At 43.7% G+C, this 15652-nt stretch overlaps 1 long non-coding RNA gene across 1 annotated transcript in view; it reads right to left on the bottom strand.

Moving 5' to 3' along the window:
• Positions 1-228: 228 nt before the first annotated feature.
• LOC102484752 (uncharacterized) overlaps positions 229-15652 on the bottom strand; it is a 28371-nt gene continuing 12947 nt past the window's right edge. Inside the window, exons 2-3 of the long non-coding RNA XR_335032.1 lie at positions 9890-10132; positions 229-340 (exon numbers count right to left, since the gene is read on the bottom strand). This is a non-coding gene — a long non-coding RNA (uncharacterized LOC102484752). The remainder of the gene's footprint in view (positions 341-9889; positions 10133-15652) is intronic.

The raw sequence follows: 15652 nt of genomic DNA, 5'->3' as shown, positions 1-15652 counted from the left end.
TAGATAGCATGTTTTTATTTGCAATATTCTCTAGGAAGTATGTTAATAATGTACCAAAAAAAAAAAAAAAAAGAATCTCTTTCTAATTGTAGCACGTGGAAGTTTTCCTAAGCAAACGACTATGTACATGTAGTAGACAAATACGTGGAAAATAAGACAGACTTCACATACACATGCGCGTTTGGATCTGCCGTACTCGGAAATGCCCACCCTGGAAGCGGTGGCTGGTCTGGCTGACTCTGTGTAAGTCGCTACACGGAGCAGGTCTTTGGATTCTAACAGTTCCTTTTGTTTGTGCTGCATTTGGGCTTCCATGCACATCTCCAAGCTCTAGATCCTTCTGCAAGGAGAGGATCTGGTTAATATTTCCTAGTATTTTCAGCCCCTTCGTTGATTTCCTTCCTTTCTCATATTTTTAGTTTCTGAGATAAAACCTCATTTATAATAAAGTCAAAATCCCTGGAAAACATTCCGTCAATGAAATAGCCAGCTTTGCTATTCACTCTTTTATTGAATGGATGTTTTTTCCTTGAAAACTGGCAGCCCAGTTCTAACTATGACAAACACAAAGCCAGAATGGAGCAGGAGGTTGTTTTGCTAATATTTCATACGTAAGAAGCTTCATTTACACTGTTTACTATGTGCTATCGAATAGCTTTTCCAGAGGCACAAATTTGCTAAGACCAAGTCATTCGCGTTAGCAGCGAGAGCAGGTTAAAAGCAGATTGGGTTTGGGCAGGCTCTAATTTAATAAATGTATCTCTTGGCCTCTCTTTTTATCATGGCAGGTAAATTTATGGCTCCTGGTCTAAGATGGAAAAATTTTAAGCACGATCAAAAACATTTTTAATGGAAACTAGTCAAATAAGAACTTCACTTTCTTTATAGGGTCCTTTTATTATTCCCACACACACACACACACACACACACAAATTTGGGGAGATGTTTGCAATCGCCGTATATTCGAAAATACCAGCCGTTAATTTCAACACAATTTTCTGCCCTGTTTGAAAAGGATTTTTTGTTTGGGTTTACTAAAGTTAGGAGAAAGAACGAGAACAGAAAGATGGGGGTGAAAAGGGAGAGAGAGCGCATGGAAATAGTTTTGCTTTGAAGTCCCTCCATAATTACTGTTAAGATCTATGAAAATGTACTGTAAGGCAGCACTCCCAGCTCAAATCTGATGAATGAAAAGCTAAGCAGCGTCCAAGATGACTTTTTAAAAGAATGGATCAAATTAAGAACAAGAACAAATGCAGCCAAGGTAGTTGGGGAAACGTCGTAGTCGTTGCTGTTGTTTACTTGTAGGGAGGCAGCAGAGGGGAGAGGAAGAAGGAAAGGAGATGGGAAGGAAAAAGGAAAAAGCAAGAAACTATTTATACAGAGGGATGAGAAAGAGGGAAGGGACAGAGGGAGGGGGAAAAGGAAGGACGGAGGAAGGGAGGGAAAAAGAAGGAAAAAAGAGAGCGGGAGACAGAACTGTGGGCAGGAACTCTGGTTTATCTTGGTGTATTTTCCTATTCCAAGCTAGAAGTCCTTGGTGCAGAAATTAAATAGCACGGATGGAACACAGAAAGAAAAAGGGAAAACTAGTCGGTTTCCCCTTTTTATTTCCTTTGTTGGAATACTGGTTTGGAACGTTTGAAGAGAAAATGGTTGCAAAGTTGGAGACTTTTTTTCTTCTTCTTTCAGCAATGATCAAACCAGCAGCCGCTTTAAGCGAAAGTTCCCGATATCACAGTGCCCCCTGGCGTATGGCCTGGAAGGGACCCAAACGTCAACCTTTAACTTTTCCTTACTCTTGTTTTTCTTGGGGAAGGGATAGGAAAAATTTTAAACAATCGCAGAACCTTTGAAGAGCTGGTGTGGGTGGGGGGGTTTGGAGAAATAACTTCCGATTTATTTCAGACTGTTAGAAGGGGGGACAGGGAAACAGGGGAAATACAACCTTTCTCTTCACGTTTTTCTTCTCCCTTTACCCCCTTAATCCTATTTTAGTTGAGGTCTGACCTTGGAAATTTCCAAAAGACTTTAATCTCCTATACTCCAAATTGCTAAAGGAGCTGAAAGAAAGAACGTGTGCATGTGGGTAAAGGTGGTTTTAAATTGTTTATTTATGAATGATTTAGACTTTCCTGATAGTAAGAATGTTAACTAGTTCATTAGGCTCGCTCTTTAAATTTGAACCTTTTTTTTCTTAAAAAAAAAAAGTATTTCCTTTTTTTTTTTTCTTTTTTCATACAAAATGCAGTCAATCATTAAAACTCAATTGAGAGAAAAAAAAATGTCTTAAGCTTTCTGTTCCTGGGTAGATCTGACACAGACCCAAACGTGAATGGTCTCAACTTGGAATTGTCATTTGGTGTTTTCTATAATGACATGGCTCTTCTCTGCTGTCCCAGTTCTTCCAGGGAAGACACAATATCTTCATGTGGAAACGGGCGGGGGGGAGGAGAGCAAGAGGAAAAAAAATTCTTTCCGTAAATATTTTAAAGATATCAAAGAAATTCAGGCACTGAGTGCGTTCTGCGGATCTCAATTTTGGGAAGGTACGAACTCACTGAAATCATTAAGTATTTCATTTTTCACATGAAAGGCTCTCCTTTGGCATTTTACTGCGGAGAGCTCTGATGTAATTTGAAGTGTCATTTTGGAGGGGTTTTGGTGATTAAGTCTTTTTCATTTCTCTCATTAAAGGGCCGGTTTTCCTGATGTGGATTATAACTTCGTTCCGATCTGAAATTTCACCCACCCCTTCTCTCCCCCTCGAAAAAGGTCTATATTTATGGCTGATTTTGAAAGAATAACAAATCCAGTTGTACCCCTTATTTTTGAACTGCTTTTGATCTTATGGAACTACGAAAGGCAGAAACCACTTTCCTGTCATCCTCAAAGGTCCATTTAAATCACAAGCTACGTCAAGGTATAATTACTTGTATTTAAAACATTCTGTAATTATAGAAAGAATAGAAAAATGGCCCTAAAAAGGACTATTGGAAGCAATTGGCGCTGAAGAAATGTGTCTTTTATAAAGTTCATCATGTCCCAGTAAACTCTTTTAAGTTAATAAACATCTTAAATATGAAGAACCTTAAAAACACTCATCATCTATCTGCCAGTGCGCACACGCACGCACACGCACGCGCGCGCACACACACACACACACACACACGAAGTATTTTTAAAAATGCATTTTTTTTAAAGACCTCAGAGACGGAAATATTTCTCAGGAAATGTCAAACATGAACATCTACATAATATCTACATGAAATAATAAATCAGAATCAGTTTTTTTTTTTTTTTCATCTGACAAAACACAATAAATGGCTTTAGAACATTGTTTTGGGCATTTTTTTTTTTTTAAAGTTTTCTACAAAACCAATAATAGATGATGCCCTACTGGGAAAGATAAGACATGTTTTCTTGCAACTTGGTGGGAAACATATTTTTTTTGCTCTTTGTAAAGGAAATTAGATATATATTTGGGGAAAAAGAATATAATGTTTCACTGTGATACGATCCAACAAAAACCCAGGAAATTCAAAGTCCAACTGACGCTTGCCTAAAAATTCACACTATTGTACCTCTTAACCGACAACAGAGTTAAGAGCCCAGAATGTCTGGGTGAACCTCAAATTTCCGGACTGCCAGTCTCTCATGTCTCAACATCGAATTGTTATTTTAACATTAGCTGGTTTTAGACCAGTTGCCAATTTTTCCCCCTTCTCTTTGTTTTTCCCCATTATATTTTACATCGATGCTAGTCCTTGCTTCACATCACCCGAAATGTATCTATTGCATTTTAAACCCAATGACTGATGGGCTCCCTAAGAAACTGAATTCCTTTTTCAGTAAGAGGAGTATTTAGGCAGAGAGAAGACTCATAGAATCATGAGGGGTCTGAGCTCAGAGAAAACAAGGAGAAAAAGCAAGGAAAATGAAAACCATGGATCGAATAAAAAGGTAGAGAACTGGGGGTGTGGAGGGTTACCCGAAAGTGTCAATAGATTTATTTGGGGCTGTGTGTAGAAATACATTAACCATCAGGGAGTCACACCTTTGATAAAGTTTTAATTACCAAATCAAATGATAGGACCTAATATCCTTTAGAAAGGAGACCTTTCTAAGTATTTCAACGCTCTGGTCCCACACCATTTGTGGACTGGAGATCATGAATTTCCTACGGGATTGTTAATTACAACAAAGTAATGGAAAACTGGGCTTGTAGGTTTTATGGACCCGGCTTTGGTGCAAGTGATTGTTGGTATTTTCGGGGACTAAAAGCTTAAACTTTAACTGCCTTTTAAACATTTGGGGCTGGGGTGAAAGCGGGAACTGTGAGTAAATGCTTTCAGCAGGTGAGTAGTTAGTTATTAAAATGGGCTTTGAAGCTCTTTCTGTGTATTTCTGCATAGTTTAAGGGTCCAGAAAGAAAAAAAAAAAATCAACTTTTTTTTTTTTTAATGCACCTAATTTAGATTTCATTGAATTTTCCGAATGCACGGATGTTGGGATATTTTGGTGAATTTAATTCCCCAACCCCTCTGTATGAAAGAAAAGAAACCCTTTCTTGAAGAGATTTAGAAAGGGGAAGAAAAATCCTTTTTAAAAGGCTTAGGGATAAAGAGGATAGAGGGAATAAGTGGTGAAGGAGGCTTTATTTTCTAAAGCTCCAGTTCCAAAGGAGGAGGACAGTCTACGTCAGAACTGAAACTAATTTACCTGAAGCCCTTTGTCACTGCTTGGCTCTTGACTATTAAATGATTCTTTTCACTAGCCAATAAAACCAAATCAAAAGCATGTTTTGGGTGGAGGGGTGGTGCCCGGCAATCCCCCCCAAATGAAAAGCCAACTTTCTATGCTGTGTTTGTTTTGCTTTTCCCCTAAGAGGATTTTCAGAGAGGGAGCTGGAGTTTGGGCCACCCTCCTCGGTGCCACTCCCATGGAGGAATGGAGAGGACTCTTTCACTCTTGTCCTGGTCCCCACAGCTCAACTGTCCCTTCGGTATTACCCAAAAAGGAAAGAGAAAGTGCCTGTCCCCGCAGCCAGGTTGACAAACGCCTAGCCGCGTTCTCTTTGTTTCGCTCTCAGAGGCTGTTTTAAGATCCTTGCCAAGGCAACAGTGTTTGTCGTTCTTCTGCAAACAGCTCCGGCTTTCTGCACCTGAGTATCCCTCCCTTTAAAACAGCAGCAATAGTCATCCTGGAAGATGTCAGAGAAGTGGTTTGTAAAAACATGTGGGAACCCTTCAAGGCACGGAGCGCGATCAAAATAGAGATATTTCAAAAAAAAAAAAAAATTTTTTTTTTCTCGGACAACCTGTTTTCTTCTATTCCTGACCTCTTGTTGATCTGACTATGTAAGTGAATCACATAAAGGCACCTAATGGGTAAAAGCACCTGACACAGCATAGGTATTCAGTATTGAATATTTAACCTTACAATTCAGTGCTTCCAACTGTTCTCATTTCTAAGCTGGGAGGTGTTTGGGGTTTTGTTTTCCTCTTCTTTTATTGTAGGAAATCAAGTCGAGGGAGAAACAGACATCCCAATATGACTGCCCGTGTACTTCCCTTGTTGAAGCAAGGTTTTGAGGCCTTAGTTCAAGTCTCTTTTCCAGACAATGAAATGCACCCCATTGAAAAATGGATGAACCAAAGCTGGTCACTGTTCTCCTGTTCAAATTGGATTGGTTACTCAATTTGACTGAGTGCTTAGCAATTAGTCAATAAGGCAACTAATTAATAATTTGACTTGGGCAGTGGGGGGGGGGCAATTTCTCAAACAGACACAAGTTAGAAGACTCCTTCAGGCACCTGTCTATCTAACTCCGGCAATACCTAGCTGCACTGGGATTATGCAGCCCAGTTAAAAAGAGAATTCAGGGTTCAGTTCACTTTATAGTAAGCCTTTTCTTCCCAGTAGAACAGCGTCAAGGAGGGGTAAGAGTAAGATGTGTAGAGAAAAACCGCTGTAAGAGGTAGATAATTTAACAGAAGGCATAGTAATATAGTCTATATATCTTTATCATCTATGTTGCATAATAATAATATAGTTTTATAGTCACTACATAGCAGCCTATAGCGGCCTATGCTAAGCACGTTGAACATACTATCTTACTTATTGGGTTGTCGGAAAAGTCATAAATTATGTTTTCTATTTTTCTATGCAAAAATGCATCATGACTTTTCTGACAAAACAATAGTTCTGGGGTCATACAAAGAGACAGGAGCTATGATTCCCGATTTACGGGTAACAAAACTAAGGCCTAGAGCGTTGAGCCATTTATCAATTAAGATCATACAATAATAGACAGAATTTGAACCTAGACCCATGGATTCTCATTTTTTTTTTCTTTTGAGAGATTTTTGCTACAGTGTACATGTGCTTGTAGGAGACACAGAGAGACAGAAAGAGAGAAATCACACACACACACACACACACACCGACCCACCAACCCACCAGGGGGATGGCCGTACCACAATCCCTTCTCCTCCATTCTCCTTTCAGGATTTTGGGCACATACACACACGTATCTGGCATGAATTTCAAATCACCAGGTCTGGGACTCAAACCACAGTCCACCCTGTGGGAGTCCACGACTTAACCACTACACCACTTGCTGGCCCTGATCCATGGATTCTAAACCCTGCTTTCCAATTTTTCTTCTCTATGAGCGGAGGGGAAATTAACCGAGAAATTTGTTGCTCATTTTTTTCCCTCCTGGAGGAGAGCTGGCATCACAGACTGAACAACATCCGATACCTGGCCACGGCGAGACTCGTCCCTCGGAGCCTCATTTCCCCTGGACTAAGTCAGGACAATGCTCTAACAGCCTTACCATTTAACACTCCTGGTCCTGCCAAGACCCATGCATTTAAACAAGCATCAGATATTCTGGCTGCACCCATAGGATAGCAAAATTTGTAAGACACTCAGAATTGTTTTTTTTTTTTTTTTCCTTTTTAAACCCAGAATGGGCCTTAAGAGATCAGGAAAGGCTTTGTGACTTTATTGAGAACAAAACTAGCTGGGTTTCATTCAGGCGCTCACACTCCCTGAGGAAGTAGGGCTTTGTCTCTGCATGCCTCCATGTCATCCTCTAGAAAACCAGGATCATGGTATATAAAAGTACATTCATACCTACCTCATAGGATTGTTGAGAGGATTACGTGATAACCTGCTTAGACAGTGTACAGCAGAGTGTCCATTACATGGCGAGTGCTCAGTATGTTGTCCCTCGAATAAAGGTGATTATGATGATGGCAGAGTTTGGCGAATGATAATGGTAACAATAATGGTGACGCTGGTTGGTGGTGAGGATGATGGTGGGGATGGTGATGATGGTGATAGTGATGGTGAGGCTAGTGATAGTGATGACTATGTGGTGAAGATGGTTGGTGACGGTGATGGCGACAGTGAGGAGGACGATGGTAATCACAGTGAGGAGGAAGGTGGTTGGGATGATGGTAATGATAGGGTGACGGTGACCACAAGAGTGGTGATGGTTTTAACAGGGAAGGGGAGAATGGTGACGGTGTTCATTTATTCAGTTCGTACTGCAGATAAGAAACTGAGGCCTCAAACTCATGCCCTGGCAACCAGCCTAGCCAGGTCTAGAAATCTGTCTCCTGGTGCTGCTAGCTCACTGCCTTTTCCACTGCCCTCTGCTAAAAATAAAGCACAGTAGGATTTGGCTGAAGGAAACTGGGAACTGCTGGTCAGAGCTAGCAACCAGCAGCTTCGACTTCCCTCTACTCCCGGCTCGTTTTACAGTACCAGGGATGTCAACTCTGTCCTCACCAGACCTCATTCACCGCCTGTTTTGATGATCCCACCTTCTGGTGCCAAACTGAGAAGGAAGGGAAGGAGGTGAGTTGACAGGAGTGGCTTTTTAGCCAGTAGCTGCCCCCATGACTCAATGGCAGCCGGTCCGACACTGCATTTAGAGCAATTCTCCTTGTGGAATTGACTTCCTTTCTGATTTCTGTCCACGCAACAAAATAATCTGTTAGATTTGTCTATTTCGTTTTCCAGGTGGGCCTAAGTGGTTCCTCAGGAGGCTTGTGATCAAGTCTGTCAAAAACCAGAGTTGGAAGAAAAGAAAAAGAACTAGGGAAACAAAGAACCCACATATGCCACAGGCCAAGTCGCACCCACCAAACTGACACGTGTGGTCAGCACAGACGCCAAAACAGCACTGGGTTTTCCTAAGTGTGAGAGAGAAATTGGTTTTAGGATTCAAAGGAGTCACACCATCAGGGGACAACTGCCCCACAAGACCAAGATAACCAACAGGAAGAAGAGCTGATACCATCTCCCCGAAGGCATCCATGGCGGCCATTGCAAACCAATACCAGCATTCTCCACTAAGCCCAAAGTAGCCTCCCAACCCCTCTTAATGCTACAGTTCCAAGCAGCCATGAGCAATCGATGAGAGCAGACTTGGGGATGGAAACAATTTTCCACTTAGCATGCAGGAATAAGACCAGTAAATGATTCATAAGGTCTTGTATCTGTTGAGAAAGCCAGTAAGTGACTAGGTCAAGGGAGGCAGTACCATGGCATGTATAAACCAGAAAGCAGGTGCAGGGATTTAGGCTTAGTTCAACGCCAAACACTGTGGGTGGGTGGCTGGCCGGGCATTCATTCATTTATTCCCTCTTGTCCATTCATTTGGTCATTTATTGATTTGCTCATTCACTCTCTCATTCATTCTCCCCTTCGATAGTTCATCAATTTGTTCCTCCCCCATTCATTTTTTTGACTCAACAAATATTTTTACCTAGAGTGCATTCAGTGTGCCAGGCATGGTTTTGGCCGCCAGAAATGTAAAAATGAACAAGACAGACCCATCTTCTGTCGGCATGGAGCTTACAGTCTCACAGAAACAGTTGATAATGAGGCAACTCATTGTGTCTTTCCATTTGAGATCACTACACACAGGAGAGGTAGGTACTGCATGCTTCTCAGCACATCGGACCAGGGATCTGTCTTAGTCTATCATGAAAAGATGTGAGTCGGAATCAGAAAGCACCCCCGAAGCAACCCATATTTGAGGCGGACACTGAAGGAGGAACAGCTATCGAGGCAGAGGCCGGGAGAGGGTTTCCCAGGTGGGAGGAAGCAATTCTGCAAAGGCCGGGAGCCAGTCGAAGGAGAGCACCTGCCTTAAACGAGAAAAGGTCAGAGACAGGAGCCCGAGAGTACAGAAGAGGTGAGGCTGGATGGTCTAAGAGGCGGGCAGGGGCAACATCCCCTTTCATACATCAGTCTCAGGGTGACCCTCACCTGCTAAAAAAACCCTGCGGTGGCTTCCCCCTTCCCATAGTAAACGCCAAGCCCCTAACCATGCTCTGGCCTCCTCACCTCTCCGGTCTTACGCTCATCAGCCATTCTCACTGAAGACACTCTCCAGACTAAAATCCTAGGTTCTCTGAGGGAAATCGCTCCAATGTAAGTGTCGTGAGAGAAGAAACTAAATCGGGTTTGTTTTCTGCTGCACCCCCAGTGCCTAGGGTCGTTGGCACAATGCCAGGCAGAGAAGATGAACTTGAAAAATGCTGTAAATGTACAAATGAGTGATTTTTTTGACCCCACCCTTGGCACCGGGCCTAGCACAAGACACTGTGTGTTTAAATGCTGAGAGAGAAGAGAGTGGAAAGAGGAGAGGAGGAGGGAGGGAGGGGGGAGGGAGGGAGAAAGGATGGGCTTAGGGAGAGAACAGAGGAGGGGAGAAGGGAAAGGAAAGGAAGCATCTTAGTAGGTACTAGAAAAAGGTCACACCATAAACCTAGTTTTTCAGAGCTCTAATTCCATATAGAAAGGTCCAGTCATCCTAAATTATTTCAAGAACAAAGTATTAAAAAAAAAATAGATTTAGACTCACCAGTCTGGCAATGTAAGGTCCAGTGGCGAGGAGGAAGAGGTCTGCCTCTGTGTAAAATGGGTGGGGCCCACGTGGATACTTCAAGCCAAAAAGCATTTTTGTGGCCTCGTAATTTCTGAAAGCTCTTGGCAAGGCTCACTGGCTCCAGGCTCGGCTTCCTGCAAAGACTGGTCTTGCAGTTCCTCAGTTCAGCCTCGTGTAACCAGCACAGGTCAAGTTGCCTGGGCGACCTCGGTGCTTCCTCTGTGAAATGAAGTCACTGGATTGAGTCAGATCACCCCGAATCTAACCCTAACACTGAATCTCTTAGGTTCTCTGCGTGGAACCCTTTAACGGCCTATGGCAGTCCTCGAAATATGAACAACTGATACCAGGACGACAGCAATTTTTTTCCAATGGTAACCTGTTCTTTTCATTGGAATTGTTTTTAAACATTTGTTAAAGAATTATTTATTGGGACCAGCAATTGGTGAAATGATTATGTCACAGGACTTCCATGTAGTCGACCACAGTTCAAGTCCCGGACCCAGTGGCTTAAACTCATGCCAGGTGCATGTGCGTGCATGCCCAAGATCCTGAGAAGAGGATGGAGGAGAAGGGATTGCGGCATGGCCATCCCCCCCTGCGGGGGTGGTGGGGAGATGATTTCTCGCTTTCTGTCTCTATCTCTGTCTTTCTGGCAAGCGCACATGTCCTATAGCAAAAAAGTAAAAAAAAAAAAAAAAAATTATTGGGGCCGGCAGGTGGCGTGGTGGTTAAGGTGCTGGACTCCCACATGGCTGACCGTGGTTCTACTCACGCACCTGGTGGTTTGCTTTCTCACTTTCCTTTTCTGTCTCTTGCCGGTCAATTTAAAACATAATACTACTACTAAATAGTTACTTAAGGATTATTTAATTTTTATTTGTTAATATTGTTTATGTCTTTATTTTTAATTTGGCCAGAGAGAGAGAAAGGGAAAGCGAGAAAGCAAGCTGCCAGGTCTGAGGCTCAAACCACAGTCAGCCCTGTGGGAGTCCAGCACCTTAACTGCCCCCCATGCCACCTGCTTGGCCCAGAGCAATTACTCTCACAGTAGCTACCACTTAGTTCAGTTTATGCTCACAACGATCATCAGGCAGATCTGCAATCTCCTGTCTACACATGACAGACTCAAGTGCAGCGAGGTCATGGACCTTCCCCAGAGTAGCACAACCAATGAAGGCAGAAGCTGGAATCTGATCCTAGACATGTCTGAGCCTAAAACCCAGGTTCCCCCATCAAGATCCACAGCTGCAGCAGGTCCTGGCACTGCCGGTGTTTACCAAATACAAACACAGGCACATTCCCTAACCAGCGTGGGAAGGAAGAGGAAGGGAAAAGGGAGAGGAGAGGAAGAGGGTATCTGTGGGGACAAAAATAATTGCTGTTGCCTGCCCCCCGCCCAGCCTCTTGTCCACCTTTGAATCTGGAAAAAGTGCCCCTTGCACGTATAAGTGGTGAAGAAGCTCTTCCTTCCCAACGCCACACACTTCGCACGGAACACCAATCACAGAACTCCCTCAAGGGCCACAGTCACATGCCATCTGCGTCACGTGACTCCAGCCTGCACAAGTGCAGCATTCCATGCCATCTCCTGGCCACAGTGATTGGTTCACAAAGTGAACACTAACCAATCAGAGCTCTTCCACGGTCTGCGGTGGATAGAGAAAGGTTTTCTTTCCTCTGGGAGTGGCTAAACTGAGATGATAGTAATTTACAGTTTCTTGTTAACTTTGTCCCCCCCAGGAAACCCACCATGGAGAAAGCCCCCATCAGCAGGGATAATACAGGCAGTGGGGGGTGGGGGGAACGTTTACATGGGGGATAGAAAGAAGGAGGCCTTGCTCCATGGATGGATGGCTGAGAGCAACCCCACCCCTATCTTTCCCAGTTATGGAGCCAACAGGAAACGGGTTCTGTCCCTTGCAATCAAACAAGTTCTGATTAGTCAAATTTTAGACAAGCATTAGATAACTGTAACCGTATTTTCTCTGTCTCGTGCACACACACGCACACTCCATTGACTGCTTAGATTTTTGTGTTTTGGGTTTTTTTTGTTTGATTGATTGATTTGTTTATTTATTTTTCTTTCTTCTTCTAAGAGAGAGATATTTTTGCTATAGGGCACGTGCGCTCACCAGAGAGAGAAAGCGAGAAATCACTCCCCAGAGAGATGAGCATGCTGCAATGCCTCCTCCTCCATTCTCCAGGGATTTCGGGCATGCACGCTTGTGCACCTGGCATGAGTTCTAAGCCACCAGTCTGGGACTCAACCTGAGGTCGACCACGTGGGAGTCCAGCGATGCAACCATTACGCCATCCGGTGGTCCCTACTGCTTAGAATTTTGAGGTGCATCTGAGAAAGGACATTAACAAGAGAAGGAGCTGGAGAAGCACCAAGAGACTCCAAATTGTCACTTCCTTCCCATCCACCTACTTGTTCTATTTTAATGTCATTCTCATGTTGTGAATGGAATGGATCAGGCTATCTTGCAGGGGAGAAAAATTGAGACAGAGACTAAGAAAGTTCCTATACATCTATGGTAGTGAGTGGCAGAGCCTGGAGTTTGGAACCTAGAGCTATATCATTTCAAAGCTATATCATTTTAATTCTCTATTTTTAATTTGGGCAGAGCCTGGAGTTTGGAACCTAGAGCTATTTCATTTCAAAGACTCCCCTTTTAATTCTCTATTTTTAATTTAACAGAGTGCATGTGTGCTCACTGGAGAAAGATAGAGAAGAGAGAGAGATAGAGAGGAGAGAGAGAGAGAGAGAGAGAGAGAAAGCACCCTTCATGGGGATTAGTCATGCCACAATACCTTCTCCTCCATTTCTCCCTCCTTTTAGAATTTTGGCCATGCATGCACACATGCCTGGCATGTTTATCAAGCTGCTGGGTCCAGGCCTCGAACCTGGCAGTCAGCCAGGAGGGATCCAGTAGCCTTAACCACCACTCCACCAGCTGGCCCTCTCTCTTTTACAGTCTCCAAAAGATGGCCTCCCCAACAGTGGCACATTGAATACCAACACTTTTTTTCTTTCCTTTTTTTTTTTTATGATTTTTGCTCTCGTGCATGTGTAATCAACAGAGAGACAAAGAGAGACAGAGAGACAAAAAGCGAGAAATCACCCCCCAGGGGGGATGGCCATACCTCAATCCCTTCTCCCTCCTTCTCCTCTCGGGATTTTGGGCACACACACACATGCGCCCGGTATGAATTTAAGTCACCAGGTCTGGGACTCAAACTGCAGTTGACTACATGGGAGTCTAGCGACATAGCTATGACGCCAACTGCAGGTCCCACATACCAACACTTCTGATGGAGTTTTCCTCCTTCTCTTCCTGCTCTGATATGTCAAGAGGTTGCCCTAGCCCAGGGGGTCTGGAATGACATTGGAGCGCATCCTGATGATAGAATGTTTCCTTTCGTCAGTCCTGTAAGTAATACTTAATCCAAAAAAAAAAAAATACTGGGACCAGCAGGTGTCATGGTGGTTAAAGGCACTAGACTCCCACATGGCCAACCACAGTTTGAGTCCCAGACCTGAGAGCCTGCTTTCTCGTTTGCTTTCTCTCTGTCTCTGTCTCTTTCTCGCCCTCTCTCTAGTCAAATTAAAAAGTAAATAAACTTAAATAAAAGTATTTTTTTAAAAAAAATCAAAGATATAAAAATGAAGGGGTCTGATAGATGTCTTATGAAGCAGGAAAGAGGCCTTTAAAAGCAGAAAAAGCCCCTTGTTGCCACCATCCCCCTGCCCGAGAGCAAAAGAGAGTGGAGATGCCCATGGAGTGATGGCCACACCGCCATCCCCTCTCTATTCTCCTCTCAGGATTTTGGGCATGCACACACGCACACCCGGTGTGTATTTCAGGCCACCAGGATTGGGACTGGAACCACGGAGTCAACCATATGGGAGTCAGCACCTTAACCAAACTATCTGGCCCCCAAAAGTACATTTAATCATACTCTCAGCCTTACTTTTCATGTAGGGGGGAGAGAGACAGAGTTTCTGATCATGCTGGTTTCCAGACTAGTTTCAGGTCAGTTGCTGGGTCAAGAAAAAGCAGAACATAGAAATTAGGAGCCAATTGATCCTTCTGTTGTTCTCACAGCAATGTGTGCTTAGGTTTTCTAGGCAAGCCACATTTACCGAGCACCTTCTACATGCTAGACATTCTTCTAGGCACACCTATAGACAAGACAGGCTTTCTCAACGTCACTAAAGCTCCCTCTATTATTGTTCCCTGCCTAGATTCTTCAATGGCTTCCCACTGGCCACAGGATCAAGTTCAAAGACCTCAAGTTAGTAAACAAGGCTGTTCACCTTCTAACCTCTTCTGTTTCATCTCTTCTTTCCCCATTCCTATGTCTTCCAGTCCTATAGCAATAACCAATGTCTTTGTTTCCCCAACCCCCGCGCATTTCGGCTTGCTGTTCCTCTTCCATGGAGCAGTCTTACAATGGTATCATCATTCACCCTCCCGCCCACTCACTGTCTAACTTTTACTCACCCTCAGCAAAGATGCTACCACTTTAAGACTTGTTTTCCCACCTTCCCAGCAGTTAAACGTCTGTAAGAAATACTGCTCATCTGTCAGGCTCATGTCTTTTTCTTTTCTCTTCTAAAGATCTCCTTTGAAGGACACATGGTGGCATAGCACTTAGGTGGGGTGAGCCTGGGCCCTTGACCCCAGCCACAGGTAACTCACATGTCTGGACTACACCTGAGCTACCAGACACCCTCCAAGCCTCTACACACCTCAAGAAAGGGACCCACCTGTCTGCTTCGCTGTTCTGACCTCAGCACCTAATATGAGGTGTGTTCGCTACAAATATCTTTTGAATGGAAGAAAATTCTAAAACTGCTTTCGAGTTTGGTCAGGCTAAGAGGAATTGAGGTCTCACCCGTTAAAAATGCTTGTATTAGAGACAAACAGATGGCATAATGATTATGTCGCTGGACTCCCACGTAGTCTTAAAACTCACACCAGGCACACGTGTGGGCATGTGCATGCCCAAAATCCCGAGAGGGGAATAGAGAAGAGATTGCAGCCAGACCATCGCCCCTGGGAGATGATTTCTCGCTTTCTGTCTCTCTGGCAAGCACTCACACCCTATAGCAAAAAAATAAGCTCTCTAAAAAAATTAATCGTTTTAGTTCACAAAAGATCAAATATTTTAGAACAAATTGGGTTCAAATCCTAATGTTGTCATCTAAGAACTCAGTCGTTTTGGGTAGGTGGCAAACGGTCTCTGAAGTTCGGATGACATTGTAGCTGCGGAACACCTAGACTGACGGCTAGCACACAGTGGGAATCGGTGAACGCTGGTCCTACACTGGGGGGGGGTGTTGCCCTTTCTGGGAAAGTGTCAGACATTCAACTTAGAACTCAGACTGAGAAACACACAGACAGCCATTCACCGTGAATTATTTAGTCACTTTCACAGGCCCAGTTGCAGGGAATTTCAGAATGTGGCTTTTTTGGGGCCAGCAGGGGGCATAGTGGTTAAGGCACTGGATTCCCACATGGTCGACCGCGGTTCAAGTCCTGGACCTTGTAGCTTCAAACTCACGCTGGGTGCATGTGTATGCGTGCCCAAAATCCCAAGAGAAGAATGGAGGGAAAAGGATTATGGTGTGGTTGTCCTCCCCAGAGGGTGATTTCTCACCTTCTCTCTCTCCATCTCTCTCTGGCCAATGCATGCACTTATGGCAAAACTCTATCAAAAAAAAAAAAA

The sequence above is a fragment of the Tupaia chinensis genome, unplaced genomic scaffold, assembly GCF_000334495.1.
Source record: "Tupaia chinensis unplaced genomic scaffold, TupChi_1.0 Scaffold000320_1, whole genome shotgun sequence".
NCBI classification, from domain to species: Eukaryota; Metazoa; Chordata; class Mammalia; order Scandentia; family Tupaiidae; genus Tupaia; species Tupaia belangeri.
This window is presented reverse-complemented; position numbering and strand designations above follow the sequence as displayed.